A 19,363-nucleotide genomic window follows, 5' to 3' on the forward strand; every position below is an offset into this window, starting at 1 on the left:
TTTTAAAATTTTCCAGGGGAAAGTAACTAGGTTTGCTCATTTATTTATTTTTTGATGGCAGCACTGGGGATTGAACCCAAGACCTCGTGCAAGCTAGGCACACGCTCTACCGCTGAGCTATAACCTCCCCCTTGCAACAACTTCTGAATTTATAATAACTTAAATATTGAAAATTTAAAAATGTTTAAAGCAGGAGAAAAATAAAAAGACAAAGAAAATGTGTCCACTTAGGGTCTGTCTCATTTTCTGCTCTTAAGTGATACAATCGTGGTCGTGTGTCTCTCATTGGAAGGCACTTTGGAGATGATCTGATCCACGGGAGGAAATTAAGAACCAGAAACACTGTGGGTCTTTTTTTTTTTAAGGTCACATGATTGGTAGAAAAATCAATTCTTCCTTGGTTGCTAGCTTTGGGGCACAAGTCTGCAGTTGCCTGATGCCAGAAAGACTGGGGATAGTGTTTATGCAACTTAGATGCTGAGAGCTTGAATGTTTTTATTTTCCTTTTGGTTTACATTTGTTTTTTGAATATTGGAGTTTAGAATTTATGACTAGTTGGGATGGGCAACGTGGGAGCAGACCCCATCCTCTGTTTCAGGCAGATGGCAGGGAAGAGTGGGCATGGAGAAAATAGAAATGTTAAAATGTGTTCCCAAAGATGTCAAGCAACAGCTGATTCTGAACAACAAAGACCCTGTGGAAATATAACCCCTCACAGATTAGAGGTTGTCCACTGCAGGGGGAAACCACAAGACAATATTAAAATCATAATGAACAGTATCTTGCGTTACATCTGTCTCATTGCTAAAACTTGAAGGTAACTTGCATTTTCGAGAAATGCATCACTGTGTAACTTTCCACTGATGGATAAGGTTCCCCAGTTGCCACCAGGTTCGTGATTCTCAAAGTGCGTTTGTTTATCTAGTCCCAGGTCCCTCAAACGCTGCGATTCCATGAGCAAACATTATTAACCAGCCCTATTAAAGCTCTGTGGTCATCCAGTCTGAGTTTGTCTAAGTGCTTTATAAACATCCTGTTTGAAAGGAGAGCTGTTTGGCTCAGAATGTTTACAGTGCATCCCATCACGGGAGAAATTCATCTGCAATGTAACTTGTATACTGTTTTCTGGGGAAGATGGGCGGTTCTGAGACTGTTTGAAGACCTGCACATTGGTTTTCCAAAAAAAAAAAAAGAGCATTTCCACCCTGCCAGGAGAAGGATTCCTAGCAGATCCAAGCAAAACAAAAGAAAACAAAACTTTACACGTGTGTACAGAGGGCCTGGATTTCTAGAACAAATGCGCTGGCTGCGCCATCAAGGCATTGAAGAGGGTCACTGAAAGAATCTTTGCAAAGTGGACAAACTTTACAGGAATTCCGTGATGACCAAGTGTTCATCTTTAGGGCATTGGAGTCTCTATGTTGAAACATTTGTGCATTGATGTCTGTTTTTCCAGTGCAAAGTCATGCTCATTGTAAACGAGCAACCCGCCTTCTCTTATCTTTCACTCTCCAGCCAAAGTGAAGTAGTCCCTATGAGAACCTTGCAAAATAACCCGCACATAACTTGATCATCGCTCATGTCACAGTGACATCTGATTTCCACTCACTATCCTTTACCCATGCCCTCTAGTCCATGAAGTAGTGTTCAAAAGCACACATGTTGTTGTACTCACGTTTGTGCTGTGAGCTAATGCACGCTGAAATATATTCAGGTATCATTTCCTACCCTGTGAGTCCTGCCACGTTCGGAGCTCACAACCCACACATTCCATGAATTCTGAAGTTCCAGGTGGTGGGTGGACACCTGTTAACCTGTTGGGAAGAATGGCACCATTTCTCTGCTTCATCTCTTGAATTATTTTGTTTGAGTCACCTTCAAGATGGTGTGAAAGCTGGGACTGCTTGAGAAAAATGTTTCTGATATATATAGATATAGATATAGATATAGATATAGATATAGATAGATATAGATATATTTGTTGAAATAACCCAAAGGACTAGGTTAAACCAGAAAGAACTGTATGAGCCAGGACATCACTCTGAGCTCAGAGAAGTGAAGACACAGCCAATTTGAAGGTGAGTTTAAAAGTCACAGAGCAAAGACTGAGACATTTCCAAACGGTCGAATCAAAAACCCTGAAGGAGTATTTTGGAAAGGCAGGGCTGAGTCATATTTGAGGAAACAATTGTTGCTCATTTGAGAAGATCCACGAAAGACTTTCATTCTCTGATTCAGACGTCATGGTATGGAAGAGGAAACACAGCACCAAACACTTAGAAGGAAAATGGTGGACATTCAGAAACAATGAGGAAAGCTTAAAATAGCCAGGCGGCCTCCAAGCGCCCGGAGAGACGCAGAGCAGGCGTCTCTGCAGCCTCGGGACGGCCGCAAACTGGGAGAGAGTCTTGAAAGCATAAAAGAGAAACTGCTGCCTGCGGAAACCTCTGCGGCGACTTGCGTCTTTCCCGAGTGCGAAGGGAATAAACATAATTCTGCCAAGCCAGAGGGGTTCCCTCTCGTTGACCCTCACTGTTGTTACTTCGAAAGGACACTCGCAGGAAGAAAGATGCTGAAGTCAGATAAAGGAAGAGGATGCAAGACTCATTGTGAGAAAAGGCGTGAAATCACCAGAGTGAAAACCGAATCTGACACTCACCATGTAACACCCGTTCCCTGCCGCCTCCACCACCACCAATAATCGAATTATGCCTCTGAGGGCATACAAGCAAGGTGGGACCAGAAGTAGGGCTGATACAACTTGCAGAATAAAAACTGGAATTGTCACAGTTAAAACACATTGCTTCTTTGGGAAGATAGTAAACACGTTAACTTTATTATTTTTCTGCTGATGTTATGAGGCACGTTAGAGTTCATCAGTAAAATAATGACTGAGAAGACGACTTTCTCTTAAATATACGGAAGTTTTTTGTTTTTTGGTTGTTGTTTTTTTTTTAGCTATCAGAGAAGAGAAAAAAAATATGGAAGTGAAGAAAGGAACTGGTTCACAGAAAACACAAAAAAAGCACACAAAAAGAAATTGAGAAATATTGTCAACTGTAATAAATGGACTGAAAATATCTGTTAATAGATATGAACTCACAGATTGGGTTGAAAAGAAATCTGAGATCTTGCTATTTGTAAAACTCTGAAACCAACAACCAAGAAAGGCTCAGATAAAGATATAAAAGCACTAAAATAGGTGAATCAGTATGAAGAGAAACTTTCTGGAGCCCTGTTCAAATCAAGCAAAAAAGACTTAAGGGAATTAAAAAGGGGAAAAAAAAAAAAAGGAGAGAAACAGGGATGAAAAAGGCTACGATGACATGATAAAAATTCTTTCACCAAAAAGTTATAAAAATACTAAAGTTCTTTGCACCTAGTAACAAAGCATTTAAATTTGCAAGCAAGATTTGGGAGAACTGTAAGAATAAACTGTCCAACCCGCAACCCAGATCTTTGCTTAGAGAGAATCCTGCTTTCCAGGGAAAGAGGGACATACCCTTGTATTTCTGAGGTTTTTTTTTTTTTTAACAGCTGAACTTAACTTACTTTCTCCTTTTTTCCTCCCTGAATGAACCTCTTTCATGATCTGCAGAAGAATCCGCAGTAAAAGCAGTGGTGTCTCCTTTCAAACGTGTGTGCTTTCAGTGTGCTCTGTGCCTGGGCAGAAGGACAAAATCAAGTCTCATTAGTGTAAAAATTAATGTCTTGAGATACAGTATAAACCGAATAAAATTCGTCTTTATTTTTCCTTAATTGGCCTTTTGACCACTCCATGGAATCCCAAAGCCCTAATACACTGTGCAGGGTCTGTGGTAGGAGTCGAGGGGAGCGTGGGACTCCGCCAAGCTCAGTCTCACGCGTTGAAATTCTGATACCTGGCCGCCCTACAACATGTGTGATTCATTAAGAAGGATTTTTGCAAGAGTCTGAATAAACTTGGAGACGGAGGCTTTCTGTCATCCATGTATTTTCACGGAACCAGGGGACGTGGTCTCGGGGATGACGGCCAGAACGCGGCCAGTTGGGAAGAAAAGGTTGCATCAATTAAAATCTTTCACCCGCCAGCCACTTTGAAAATGAAAGTTACACGAGGAAAATAAACATCCAGCCCAAATCAAAACCAGACGCCTGCAGCTCTGAGGATCCCTCTGCGTTGAGTTTCCACTCGAGCTTATTTTGCATTCCTTCTAAAATGGATGCGCCTTCTGGAAGTTACTTTGCGAGGCAACATCTCGCATTTGTTTGGGACAACATGGTTAGATAGACAAACAGATTCCCCGGTTCTGACTCAGCAAAGGGAGATGGAACTCTGTTGTACACACGAGGACACGTCTGGAACAAATCAGATACATTCACTTGTTTCTAAGTACCAAACCCGGCAGTAGCTTAAAAGTAACTTGTGTATTTCCCCCTCCCCCTGCCCACCCATCCTTCACTGTTGAGGACGGTTGCACCCTCTGCAAATCTTTCATCCAGTCAACACGACCTTGAGTTTTAGGCATTTGATACTTTTTTGAGACACAGCACATCATGTATTTCTGGTTTTCTAAAAAATGGCTTCGTGGACACACAGAACTGCACCGACTCTGAAATCCACCAGGAGAACTTGGAAGCAGTGAAGGACTTCTCATGCTCGCTTGGCTTTGACTGAAGCTTCTGGGTGTGATTCTGTGCACAACATTTTCCTGAAAACCGAGTTACATAAGGGCATTCTGAAAGGGAGCAGGGCCCTGTGGAGTCCTCGCTGGTACAAATCCTTTCGGTGTCCTCCATTTCTTGTTAGCAGGGCATGGACTTCAGTCAGCCTCCTGGACCTTCCCTGAGTTCTGAAGGACAGAGTCAAAACAGTAGCTAGTCAGGGAAGGGAGGCGGGAAATGCAGAAAACAAGGAAAGAACAGTCAAGAAACAAGAGGGCAGCCTTGGGGGAGGGTCCTGCTTCCCCCTCAAGGCACATCCAGAACAGTGTCTCTGAGTTCTGCAGGAACTGAGGCCCCCGCCCAGGTGGAGGACGGCGCCTTCAGGCTGAGCCCAGGATTCCTGGAGCCCCGTCCTGGTGCCTCCCCACCGGCCCATCAGAAGACAAGTCACACCCCTGCAGCCCCCACCCCACATTTTGCGTATTAAAAACTTCTCCCTGAAAACCACGGGGAGGTCAGGTTTTTCAAGCACAAGCCACCCATTCTCCTTGCTCAGCCCTGCAATAAATTTTTCTCTGCTCCAAACTCTGACATTTCCGTTTGCTTGACCTCCCTGTGCGTTGGGCACACAAACTTTTGCTCGGTAACACTTCCACGGTTTCTGGAGACAGTGGGAGATCCCTGAATGTGTTGTAACCAGACAGAATCAGACTCAGCTCTGTGCTTTCATGCTGAGCCATTTGCATTCGACCTGTCTCACCTGGAAGAGTGAGAAATAGAAAGAGAACAGAGAGGGAAACATGGTGGGGTTTCCACAAGAAAGCGGAAGGTGTAAATCCCCCGCCTCCAGCTTTGATCTAAAGAATCATTTTCTCCTTCCGTTCCTGCCAGAAGGGTCACAGATACCCTCATCGTCAAATGGTCATCATGCAAGTAATTGCCTTATGCTCACAACTTTTCTTAGCTCTAAAAAAAAAAAAAAAAAAAAAAAGTCGCATGCTTAGCATGCATGAGGTCCTGGGTGCCATCCCCAGTACCTCCACCACCACCAACAAAAAGTTGACATGTGATTTATAAGAAGTTTTCTGTGAAAAGCAAAGTCCGTCCCTCACATGAGGCATGCACCCCCCTGCCCCGCCCCAGCTACCACGTTTTAGCGTGGATTGATGGAAAAGGCAGTTGTCTGCAGAATAGAACTTGTTTTAGTGGCATTTCTTTGACTTTTTTCCCCTCTTTTTGTAAAAATCTATTGCCTGGGGTGGCCTTCTTCATGACAATAAAAATTAAATAAAAATAAAAAATAAATCTTTGAAGGATACTACGCAGTAGCGAACCAAAGGGGCAGATGCTAAGTGAATGGAGGCGTGAGAGAGTGGACTTTGTCTCGTCTCCGGAGAGACATCCAGTTGAGCCACAGAACCTTGTAAATAAGGCACATGTCGTGGTTGGCTTTGCTGCAAAACTCTGATCCCCTCTATTGGTTTCACCTCATGTGAACTTACCAGTGGTTTTTCAACATTCATGAAGACCTTAAAAAAAAAAAAATCGCATTGAAAGGAAACAATGATGAAACATGAAGTAAACTTGAAGCCAAAGAATTTGTCTCAACAGCTCCAGCAGACTTTACCGGAAGAAATCCGTGGACCTAATGTTAAAAAAAAAAAGGGGGGGTGGGGATGTTACTTCATATTCCCAGATTCCGCATTACTTTGTGGTGGTTCTTTCAAGAGATCTAAGATGATTTCATTTTCATCCTTTTTTTCCCTCTTGTACTTTTTATGTTTTTTGATGCATTGTTTTGCTCTGTTTTGTTTATAGAAACTTAGACATTTGCTCGATCTGTGGCCAGCGACCCTGATCTTCCCCCGAAATGTGGCCAAGGGCTCGGCACCACCTGGATGACGATGTTTCAATCCTGGTTACTGACTGTGAGTGTCTAGCAATCCCTCTATAAATGCTATTTCCAATACCATGCAGTTAAACACACCAGCATACACCAAAAACACAAAATAAATTCCGTGAGAGCCTCTCCAAACACACTGACCTCTGCGAGGCCGTCTGATCTCATGTTCAGCTCCGATGCTGAGAAAACCAGAACGAAACTGAAGACCCGTGTTCCTGCTGAGAACCACAGCCACAAAAAAGAGGAGGAAGTCATGGAATTGGGGACGATGGCTTTGCAGCTGTCTGGTTGTGATCTGGAGCTCAGGGGAAATCTGATGCCGTGTTTGTTGTGTGTGTATATATATTCACGTAGCGTATCACGGGTGGCACATTTTGAGCCCACGGTGAAATTAACACAAGACTAGTGATGCCATTAATTTAGACATTCTCTTGCTGTGCCTAATTTATAAATTAAACTTTATCGTAGGTGTATATGCATCCATATATAGGGTTTGTTACTATTCATGGTTATAGGCATCTTGAAATGTGTGCTCCAAGGATAAGGAGGGACCACAGAATTAAAGTGATGTATTAGAAGTCAAGGAACACCTGGAGCTATCAGAAGGTGGAAGATGCATGGAAGGACCCACGTATAGAGCCTCTGAATGGAGTGTCATCCAGCTCACACTTTGATCTTGGGTGTCTGGACTTCAGGAATGTGAAAGGATGCATTTTCTGTTGTTTTTCCACCCAGACGGTGGTACTTTTATATGACTGCCTTAGGAAAGTCATACAGACAGGAAAGTGAATAAGATTCCTTAACCATTGAATGCAGGACACACAAGAGAAGAATAAATACTGACTCCAAAGGTTTGGGCAGAGATGGAGAGGGTTACAGAGAAGGTCAAGTGTCCAGCACTGGGCTTGCCGAACAAAATGCCCATGAACTCGGATGTTAATCACTTATCCACGAAGCATCGAAGTGCAGGTGCTGAGGAGCCAGTTGGATAATGTGAGTCTGGAGCAAAGATACTGATGTAAATTTGAGGGTTGTTGGCAGATGAAAGTATATAAAGATGGAAGGTGCATCGGCCACCCAAGGAATAACAAAGATATTTACATTTTGTAAATTGCTACAGCACACAACTATCCTATTTTGGAAAACGCTCAGGCGCAACTCTGGGACCACACTTTCCCTCCTTTGCTATTCCTTGCATGACCGATACACCAGAAATGCGCACAACGTTGTAAATCAACCGTAATTCCATTTTCTAAAAAAAGAAATACGTATTTGCTCTTCCCCGGGTCCTGGTATAGAGCTGCTGAAACCCTTGGAATTTCCTGTGAGGGCAACCAGAATGGCGTCTTTTGTTATATCAATGAGGTGACCTTTGGGAAGCACGTAAGGATGGGGGCTGGTTGCTGGGGGAACCAACCACGTACTGAGGGAAAGGGCAGTCCCTTTTTTCAGCACTCTGATCACAGGTTCCAGCAGAATGCTTGGCTTAGGGCTTATATTAGCCACTGCTGGGTAATAAGTCATCACACGCTCAAAAGCCTTCAAACAAACAAACAAACAAAAACCACACGTCTACTATCTCATGGCTTCTGTGGGTCAGGAATGTGGGCACAGCTTAACCGGGTCCTCTGATGAGGCTTTCACAGAGCCAGAAGCAAGTGCGCCCAGGGCTGGGGGCTCATCTGAAGGACTTCCCACTAGGGAAGGATCCGCCTCCAAGCTCATGCATGCAGCTGTTGGCAGGATTCACTTCCTTAAGGGTTGTTGGACTGACGACCTACTTTCCTGGCTGGCTATCTGTCGTTCCCTGCCATGTGGACGTCCCCGTAGGGCAGCTCTCAAAGTCAACAGGTTTCATCAAAGCCAACGACAGTGGGCATCCATACAGAGAATCTGCTTGTAAGACGGAAGCCACTGTCTTAACGTCATTTGATCACCGAAGTGACATCTCATCACCTCTGTCCTATTCTCTTGGTTAGAAGCAAAATACAGGTCCCACCCACGTGCAGGGGGAGCAGATTATCCAGAGACTTGACTCTCCAGAGAAGAGCATGATTGGAACCATTTAGAGCCTGACTCCCACCTGGAGGAGCCATAATACATGTTTCTTGGGAGAAAAATAATAATCGTTGCTGGATGCAGAGCAAACAGAGAACCCAGCCTTTTGAGCGGGTGGCCAGGGTCTGTTGTCAGCTTCTGTCCTGAGAGTGAGAGCTGGTGAGGGGACTGAACCCCCAGGACACCGGGCAGGCGGGTGGCGGGGAGGGAGACCACATTACAAATGCACACAGCACCAAGCCCTGCCTGCCCTCCGTTGTTCTGAGAACCAGTCTGCTTTGCCTTCTAATCCAGCCTGCCCCATTCCTTCATGATTTCTCAAAGGAAATTAAAAATGTGTTCGGTTTTGGAGTTGGCCTTTTGAAAGCTGTCCCGTGATTGTGCTTCCATGCACCACAACAAAAGCAGACTTTACGGGGTTTCTTTCCCAACCTTTGTTACATTTTAAACTGCTAAGAGACCCAGTAAGACATCCCCGCACCCCCTCCTGAGTGGGGCTCCCAACGCAGAAACAAACTTGAACTGTCGGAGGCACTTTAGAAGTTGTTTGTTCAGCTGAAGAAGAAACACAGCTTCAGTGAACTTCAAAAACAACAGGGCTAAAATCCTCCCGTACCCTTGGCATAAATTAATTACCCTCTATTTTCCAAGCTGCGTAGGGATAGAAGTCAACAGCAGTGCACTCTAGAAACAAAATTGTGGACTTGTCATTTGAACATAAGACCCAAGAAACGTTACCCCAAAGGGCTGAACGTTTCCAGGACCTCTCATGAGAGTTTTACTTGGATATACTGTCATTTTCTTCTTTATGTGGCTCAAAACGGATTTGCCTTTGTCTAAGGTTTGCAGAAGGACTGTTTGCATTTGGAGCCAGATCATTCTCTGCAATGGGGATTGTAAGCTGCCTGGCAGTGTCCCTGGCTTCTACACACTGGATTCCTGCAGAATCATTCATTTGTGAAAAACCCAAAATATTCCCAGACATTGCCAAATGTCCCTTGGGGGAACAGAATCACTATGGATTGAGAATCACTGATAATTCGTGGAAGACAGGGAGAAAAAATTCCCCCAGACTTTAATTTTGGGTACTAAGAACCATATAACATGTCCCAGTATCACTCTGTCTGGTTAGCACCCTTGGCCTACGTCATTACCAGCACCAACATTTGCTAACAAAGCGGGTCTAGGTTTCACTCCCCTTGACTTCAGCAAGATTCAAGGTATGGTGTTTTATCTCTCCTAAAATGAGCCATAGCCGAGCGCACTTTTCCCCGCAGACCCTTTCTCTGGCATCTCCCCCAAGTCTTCAAGTGCTTGGGGTCAGTATGGGGTCTTCACCGCCCCTCAGCATCCAAGGACAGAGGCTGATGGAGATACGTAGGTCTCTGGGCTGTTTCTGATCCCATGTAACATGGAGAAGACTTTTTATGCCCATAAGCTCCTGAGTGAGCTGTTAAGCAGGTGACGGCTTCAACGGAACCATCATTAATTCATTAAACGTCCGTTTTCAGACAGACCTAAAAATGGAACATTTAGGTCTTCTGTTGTGTGGAATCCTAGCCAGGTTCATAAACACAACGAAGTGTTTTTCCCTTGCTCCATAAAATTAAGGACTTTCTGGTATGTCCAATTCTGTCTACCAAACACACTGTCTTCAATTTCCATGAAATAATTTCAAGCAAAATTCGATTTTAGTGTTTTGGTTTTTTTTAACGAAGTGAAGGCGCTCAGTGAAGGAATGGACATAACAATACACCAAGAAGAATTTTTGTAATTCCGGAGGAATCAGAATTCAGCGGAGTCCGCAGTGAAGAGCCACACAGACTCAGCGATGCGGGCAAAGACAACGCGCAACAGAAAATCACTTCTGCCAAGTCTGTCGGGAGCGTTCCAGTGACACGATACCACCTCATCGCAGGAGGAGTTCTTCAGCCCCATCCTTCAGCCCCGGGAAACGTGAGCATGACCAGAAGAGCACAGATGCAATATTCTCATTCTCCGGAAGGACCGGCGCGGGGACACGCCATAAACCACAGCATGAGACACGTAGGTCTAAGCAAGTGATGTGGTTCTCCCTGAAGACAAGACCCCACCTTTTCATAGCTGCAGAGGTAGGACTAGGCCTATGAAGTAGCTGCCTCGCATTCTTTCCAACAGCGGTGGGAGACTGGCGCCTGAGAACGAAAACTCCTTACTCCTCCAGGGACAGCAGACTCACACAAATACCTCCAAATGCAGCCCCAAATAGCACATCTTTGTGTTCTAATCACAAGTTTTCTTACGAGTCTCACAGCATCTTCCAGCCAGCTTACGATGCCGTGAAGGTGTTCACAGTATATAAAGGAATATGTCCAAATCCCGCCCTGGCACCTCTCCACATTTTGGGCTGGTGCTGCTTCTCAAACCCCCTCCAGGCTTTCCCTGGTTTTCCCTGGTTTTCATCCACACTCCTGTTAATTAAGATGAATTTCATGGCTGCCGTAGAAGGTCTCAAGAAATTCTTGGCCACGGTGATCAGAGCTGTTGGCAGGAAAATGAAAAGAAAACCCACACTTGATTTTGTGATTTTGCATGAAGTGGAATGATTATGTAATTTAACAGTCAAACTGAGATTGAAAGATTGAAAAGGGAGGAGGATCTTTGCATACGTTCATGGGCACAGGTGTAAACTGGGATCACGCCAGGCAAGCCAGGGCATAGGGTCACCTCACCAAGACCGGAAAAGGCAATGAAAATGTGGCGTATGTATAGATACACTGGAATACTATTTAGCGATAAAGTGGACTGAAATTCTGATACCAGCAACAACATGGATGAACCTCAAAAACATGATATTAAGTGAAAGAAGCCAGACACAAAAGACCACACATTACAGGACTCCATCAGTATGAAATGTCCAGAATAGTTAAATCCAAAGAGACAGAAAAATCAGTGGTTTCCTAGCCCTGCGGAGAATGGGGGTATTTCCTTGGAGTCAGCGTGGAATTTCCTTTCAGGGTGATGAAAAAATTCTGAAACTTTGATGGTGGTGATGGTTGCACAACACGGTGAATCTATTAAATGCCACTGAATTGTTGTCTTTGATCTGTTGATTTTCAGTTATGTGAATTTCACCTGCATAAAAATAAAAAGGAAGTGTCTGCCATGATGAGTTCAGAAACGTCAAATTCACTTTAATGTATCCAAATAACCCTCATCCACCTGGGATGTCCTGAAGAACTCAAGCTGGGAGTCTTTGCCTCTCAGTATCAGTATGCCTCCATTGTTTCCTTTATATCTTCCGAGGGTGTCTGTGGACACCCAGAAGTGATTTTTTGCCTCATCCGGCAACATCCTACCCTTCATGATCACACAGCAGAAGCAATCATCCCTCTGTAAATGCTGCCGCTCAGGGAGACACCCGCTCCCTGCACAGAACCCCTGTTACTTTCTTTCCACCCTATTGGGCTCAAGGTCTTTGGAGATGCTGGCCCAGGAGGTCTCACAGAGCTGTGGTTCAAGACACATGTGCTCACTCATCCTGAGCTGAACCAATGAAATCCTGACGCGGAGAGGAAAAAAAAAAATCAAACTTGCATAGAATCCCTGGTAGGAGACATCACATCCCAACAATAACATCCACCAGCACCGATTTGTGAAAAATGAAATATTGGCTGTTGGAGGCTGGATGTTTTCTCTCTCACCACTTCCATCGACCATGTCGATCAGCTGAGAGATCTTAGGAGCAAAACAAAAAAACAAAAAAAAGTGCAACTCAATCTTTCCACCGTGAGATGGGTGCATGTGTCATTTTGTGGCGGGTGGAGAGCCATCTAGTGTGGCAATCACAGCTTTGGCAATGCTCAGCTCCCCGCTGCCGAGTGCAGAAGATGTCACTCATTCTTCTTCCATGAAACGCGCCTCTGCAGTCAAGCTGTTGGAAAGGCCAAAGTGGAAAGAACCTCTGAGTGGGTTGGCTTTGCTGTTTCCCGGGTGCCAGCCCTTGTGTGTATTGTAATTTTTTTTCTTTTTTGCAGGCATGCGTTCAGCACCCTTTGGGAAAGGGAGAGGTACACACAGCTCCCTTCCATTAGCTGCGATTCTGGATGTCCACAGAAAACACAGGTGTTCGTACAAAAGACAGAAACCATCCCAATGAAATTCAGGCAATATTTCCTCTCCAAAGAGTTCATTTTCTGAACCAAAACTTATATATATACACACACACACACACACACACACATACATATACATACATACATATGTGTGTGTGTATGTATGTGTGTATATATATATATATCCGTAAAAGCATTCAATGTCAAAATACTATCAGCACTTTTGCCTCACAGAAGAGTAGAGAGAAGGGAAAACTTGTTTAAGCAACACGTGTAATCAAGGATGTGACATGGCTTGGCTGAGAGTCTTACCAGATGCCATGATGTTATGATACATGGAACACAATGTCTTGTTTTGGTTTTTTCTTAAACTACATTCATAGATTTAACATGATATATGTTAGGAATATATACACACACACACGCATACATATGTATATATAATCTCACACATGTTAGAATAATTCTGGCAATGTGCTCCTGTTGGTTTCAGGACTTGTTACAATGTGTTACTGCTCTCAAATAGCCAACAAAATTAAGATAGTCTGCAGTTGATGGGCGTTAAGGATGACATTGCTCCAATATTTAACCAATGGCAAATGTGTGCAAAACCGTGAGTTCAAAAGACATTTCCGTCGCAAGTAAATGAGTCATCGGTATGAAAACTAAAATGTGGGGAAATATAGTCAATAGTAGTGTAATATCTTCATATGATGACAGATGGTAACCAGATTTACCACAGTGATCATTTTGAAATGCTTAGAAATACCAGGTCAGTATTGCTGGGTACCAGGAACTCATGTTGTAGCTCAGTTATATTTCAAAAACAAACAAATATACAAACCCATAGAAGAATTAGATGAAGGCAGTCAAAAGGCACCAAAATTCCAGTTATGAGATAAGTAAGTACTAGGGATGTCATGTACAACATGATAAAGATAATAAGATGAAAGTTGTTAAGAGACTCAATCCTGTGGGTTCTCATCACAAGGAAACAATTTTTTTCCATTATTTTAATTATATATATATATATATATTTAATTATATATAGACTTCCTGTCAATAATATCAATAAAACTAGAAGGAAAAACGCTAATTGGAATATATGTTTTCTTACAAGGAAATATAAATCACTAAATTGGTTCCCCAAGAAGGGGCAGGGTTTCAGAAAGGGGAGAAGAAACAGAAAAGAGAAAAAGGATGGAAGAAGAAATTCATTTGACTTACAAAGTTTTAAGGCGAGAAAATTAGGGAGTCGTATAACGGTTGAGAGAGGCTGGGCCTTGCCTGTGGCTGTTTAGAAGTCACCTTGGTGTGACTCGCCAGTTGTTCTGCCAAAGACGAGGATGAATCGTCTCAGCGAGCAAGTCTTTTTTTCTTGAGTGTGTCTAGTATTATTTTCAGATAAGCAGACCCAGTGTACATGGCGGGGCTGCGGAACGTGCCCTTGGGAGACTGTGAGCTGGATTTCAGGAAGAGCCTAAGAAGATTCAGCATTTCCCTCAGGATACCCCCAGGAGAGCATCCACAGGCCTGGAAGCACTTAACCACCCCTTGCTTACTTGAGAAAATTCAGAAAGGATTATTGAAACAGATTGGAATGTTGAACGAAACTTATAAATGTTCCTAAGCTGTGTTCATTAACTGAAAAAGATGCTGAAACAGGACAAATGATGAGCTGGGAATGTAGCTAGGGTAGCACTCCTCCACCCCCAGAGGGGAGAGACGTTGTGAATATTTATGACAACAGAAAATGCTGGACATTGACAACCAAGAAAGTGCAAGAGAGAAGTTGTCAAAGGGAAATGTTTTAATTTTCTTGGAGGGCTGAAAAATACCAGAGGCGAGGAGGAGGAGGAGAGGGTGGAGGAGAAGAAGGGGAGGGAGAGGAGAGGGGGAGGGGGAAGGGGAGGAGGAGGGGAGGAGGATGGGAGAAGGGGGACCAGGAGGGGGAGGGAAAGAGAGGAAGGGGGAAGGGGAGCAGAAGGAGGGAGGGGGAAGAGTTTGGGGGAGGGGGAGGGAGGGGAGGAGGGGGAGGAGGAAAAGGAGAAGAAGAAGAAATCAAACCAGGAACTCTTACCCGTTACGCTGTCAGGTCTTTGGGTGAATGTAAAATGCATTCACCCACCAGGGGAAGACAGGGCTTGGAATTCAAGACATCTATTGCACACGCATTGTTTGAGCTGTTGGTGCGTCAAAGGCAAGGTGCCACTTGTGGGCAGAGTATGGTAAAAATGGAAATGTGACGCGCAGGGAAGGGAAAGATTCCTTGGATGTTTGCATCACACTGAGTATGGCGCTTTCTGCTTTGAGAAAGGAGATAGCTCTAACGTGAGACCTTGATTCACTCTGGCAGACACATTCCTTCAAGGAGTGATAAAAGTCAGGGGGCAAACCGGATATTCCAGGTGGTTCTACCTTTGAAGACCTTACAAATTACAATTTTTGAGTAGGGGCAGCTTCTTACCTGTTAACAAATGCCATCAAGGGAGGGAAAATAATAGAGAATCAGGTGGAGATCAACCCTACAGGTGGAAGATTTGAAGTCCAGCTGCAGCCAAGTGCATCTTAACTCTTTGGATGCAACCAGCCAGGAATGAATTAGGAAAGAGAATGCTGTGCTGGTGTCACATTCAGAGGTCACTCAAGTTGCCCAGAGTGACATGACAGGGACAAAATTGGGAGTAGACCCAGAGTTAAGGTCTGGTCTCCCTATGCGTTGGGACTCCAAAGGCCCCACACCAACCCCAGTCGCTCAGTGTGAACTGGAAGATTCTCAAGTATCTGACGAGGAACTTCCACGAAAAGTTTCCGGTGGGGAAAGCAAATGCACGTTGGAGGAGACGGATTTCCCCGGAAACGCTTCTTTTAGGGGAGCGCTCAGATGTTGATTCGTAAAAGTCAAACCAGGCCCTTTAGTGCATGTAGTCTCTCTGCCTCATCCCGACGGTGGGGTTGGTGAGTGACAGTCTTTCTGAAGCAGGAGCATGCTCCAGCATTTTCCCAGAGAGAAAGAAAGCATGGTTTTTCCCTCTCCCCAGTCAGAAGATTTTAAACCAGTTTTATTTGAAAATCCTGTGTTCTGGGTCCTGGGAAATTCTGAAGCTGAGTTTCCTTCCTGCGTTTGTTAGAAAAATTGTATTTGGTGGGTATAAACCAGAAGCCGTGACATTTCAGGCATTGTTTCTGTGAAACTCTTAGATGTATGTTTTAACATGCATTTCTTTCCCCTAAAATACATTGGTTTAAATATAATTGTTCTAAAGGAGGTGGTTTCTTGAAGCTAAAAACCAGACTTGCTGCCTCCTGCACGGGAAGCCGTCCTTTCCTGCGCACACAAAGAAGGTCATCCTTTCCCTGGCACTCAATCCTGAACGGAATTCCAGGTGTGTGTCCTGGACAGAGCTGATGTAATAGAGAAAACAGCTGGAGATTCATGGAGGTAGCTGCTTATCAGACATGCTGAGTCATATTCAGCTCGGTTCATCCCAGTGAGCAGATGATTCCAGGGAACGTCAACCTGCATCACTGTTACTGCAGTTTCAGAGAACTTGTAGGACACATCTTGGGTTGCACAGCCTTTTAGTGTCCACCTACAGAAAAGCAGGGCTCTGGGCTAGAGTTTCCAGCCTACTTCCCATACACCTGGGACAATCTTTAGGGTTGACCCCCACCCCCATTCTTTGAAATCATCTACAATTCACACTTCAGGGTGCTTAACCAAAATGAAATCTGTGCATTTGGAAACTCTGTCTACATACTGAAGCACATTTCCATAGTAGGTATGCATAGATGTATGACTGATAGATGATTGATGGATGGATGGATAAATGGTAGGTTAGATCGACAGATGACAGATTAGATAGATAGGCAGCAGATAGATAAACAGATGATAAATGATAGATAATAGAATGATGATAGATAGATAAAGGATAAATAGGTCAAAGACTGATAGATATAGATAGATGACAGATAAAATAGAGAGATAGGTATAGATAGTTTATAGATACAAGATCAGAATAGCCAAATAGATAAATAGAAAGATGATAGAGATGATAGGTGTTTAGACTGATGATAGATAGATAGATAGACAGATAGATGGATGGATGGATGGATGGACAGATGGATGGATGGAGGGATGGATAGATAGATAGGTAGATAGAAAGAAAGGTGGATGGATAGATAGAAAGAAAGAAAAAGAAAGGTGGATGGATGGATGGATGGATAGATGATTGGATAGTTGATTGGGTGGATGGTTGGAAGGATGGATGGATGGATGGATAGATAGATATTTTCTGGGTCTCTGTTGTGCTGTTGTGTTAATTCTTTGGAACCATGCATGCACTAATATTCAACCATGCTTACTAAAATTTGAGAAGTGAGAACATGAAGAGTCATGTCTCAGGAGGTACATTTATCATGTAGGGCTTCTGTTTGGCCAGAAGGAAATCTCCACCACAAAAATGACAACACCCATGTGTCCCCAGACCCCTCTCTCGATGACTCTGCCTTCCAGCATCGTTAATCTGTCCAGTGTCAATTCTCGGAGTGTGTTATTAGAGAAGCAGCCCCTACCACGGGCACCACACAGCCCCATGGCCCGTGAGAGCGCAGTGCAGCCAGTTGAGGGCTGGCTGGGTCCAGGCAGGTGTGATTAACTAGGGGACGTTTCCCACTCCAACACCCACACAGAGGAAACCAGTGAGACACAGATTCACTGGTCATCTTGGCAAGAGCAAATGCTGAAGAATGTAAAACTCAGCCTCCACACCGACATATGTGCCTTCCCTTGCTCCTGGGGGTGGGGGTAGGGGGCAGAAACCTATCTCCAACGTCACAGTCAGGGGCAGTCCAGTCCTTACCACAGCCTCGCCCACCTGGGAGCCTCCTAGGAATTTATCCTAGCCAGGGCCATGGACCCTTCCGGATCTCAGCCACATCCTTTGTCTGCCCCTGGACTGGTTATTGTCTTTAAGCTTTGTGCGTCTGGGCATCAGTACACGTGTGTTTCTACATGAGTTTGTATATGCATGCTTGTCCATGCCCATGTATTCGTGTGCATGCCTGTGTTTACGTTTGTCTGTATGTGCGTGTTTGTACACCTGTTTGGGTGTGTGTGTGTGTGTGTGTATGCACGCACGTGCTTATGCATGTTTCTGTATGGATGCGTCTCTGTGCGTGTGTTGGCGTGCGCGTATGCGCGTGCCCGTGTCTCTGCGTGAGTTTCTGTAGGCATGGATGTGGGCATGCGTCTGCGTGTGTCCCTGCCTGTGTGTATCCTCCAGAGCCATCCTCTTCTTGTCATCTAAGGTTTATTCTAAAATAAATCCTGAGTTACACCACGCCTTCAAACCTGTTTCCAACAGGTAAAAAAAAAAAAAAAATGTTCCCCTGGAGAAAGTTCTGACAGATAAATGAGAATTTGCTTAAATGCTTAGAGATCGTATCTCAAACTTCACACAACAAACACGTCCACGGTAATGTGTTTCATCTATAAGAAAATCACATGATGGGTGTTGGCAACAGATTTCTCTCTAGGGCATTCAGATTTGAGTTGGATATTTTCATGCACACCCCAGTGAATCTAGTCCTGAATGTATGCTGTCTCTCACACACACACTCACACACCCATGTATACATGGTTCTCCTAGACCTCATGGTGACCTCTGAGAAAGATAAGAAACAGATCCTTTGCACTTCCAAATCCTACATATATTTAGGCTCCGAGTGGGGAGATATGTGGATGGTTCTGTCCCATGGATAATGTAACCTGCAATTATATTCTTTTTTGCAGAGACAGATTGCAGGGTGATCCAAGTCAGCTCCGTAAGGAGCAGAAGAAAACAGCGTGTCATGGAGACAATTACTGTGAGCGTAGCACCTACCCCAGTGAGGGCCACGGCGGATGGCTGGGTTAGAGTTCCCGCCTCAACAGAAAAACCGTCCCTAAAAATCCCAAGACAGAAAGGAGTCCTTGCCTGGGATGGATGGTGGGGGCAGACGGCTCAGGTATCAGACACACTAAGCTTGGAGATTTATGAGCTTGGAGGAGGTGAGCGCTCCGCTCTGTGCCTCCGGGCAGACAGCTGCGCCTCGGTGCTTCCAGGGGAGGTGACGTAACTGGTCTGGAAAAGGCAGGCGAGGGCTGAGCGCTGGTGAGACGAAAACCTGCAGCGTCTGCAGAAAGTTGGGAGGAGATCTTAGGCCGTTTACCGGCGTTATCTATCACCTTCCTTTCCAAAAGCCTTCCCCACGGGCGTTTGCACCGTCCCTGTAAAACCTCCAAATGTCACCGCCCAGAGGGGGAACAAACGTAGCCTGTTGAAAAAAATGTTGCTTTGGCCCATTGCATTCTTTTTTTTTTTTTTTTTTTTTTTTTTTTTTTAAAGATAGATTCTTGGAGCCACAAAGAGGGTCTTACCAGCAGTCCAGATTTAAACACCTCTTTGGGGGGAAGAAACTAACTTGGAAAAGATAAGGAAAACAGGGAACTTTCCCAAAGTGATCCTTGGAGCGTTTGGTGTCATTGGCAACTGTAGTGGGTCTATTGTTCGAACATCTCCTTTCAAATCACTTCCTGGGAGTGAAGGAAGAGCCAACGATGACCATTTGGGCATTTGCCAAAATCAGCTCATGTTGCTTTTTTCCTGGTTAATGCCGTCTT

The 19,363-nt window shown here is 44.4% G+C and overlaps 1 long non-coding RNA gene across 3 annotated transcripts in view; it reads left to right on the forward strand.

Annotated features, from left to right (window-relative positions):
- LOC116150846 (uncharacterized) overlaps positions 1-19,014 on the forward strand; it is a 28,522-nt gene extending 9,508 nt beyond the window's left edge. For 2 of the 3 annotated variants that reach the window (XR_010379285.1, XR_010379286.1), the window contains one exon: positions 6,463-14,553. This is a non-coding gene — a long non-coding RNA (uncharacterized LOC116150846). Of the gene's footprint in view, positions 1-6,462; positions 14,554-18,493 lie in introns of those variants that run through there. The other variant, XR_010379287.1, reaches the window with a different exon arrangement.
- Positions 19,015-19,363: the final 349 nt, after the last annotated feature.

This window comes from Camelus dromedarius, chromosome X (assembly GCF_036321535.1).
Source record: "Camelus dromedarius isolate mCamDro1 chromosome X, mCamDro1.pat, whole genome shotgun sequence".
In the NCBI taxonomy this organism is placed as follows: Eukaryota; Metazoa; Chordata; class Mammalia; order Artiodactyla; family Camelidae; genus Camelus; species Camelus dromedarius.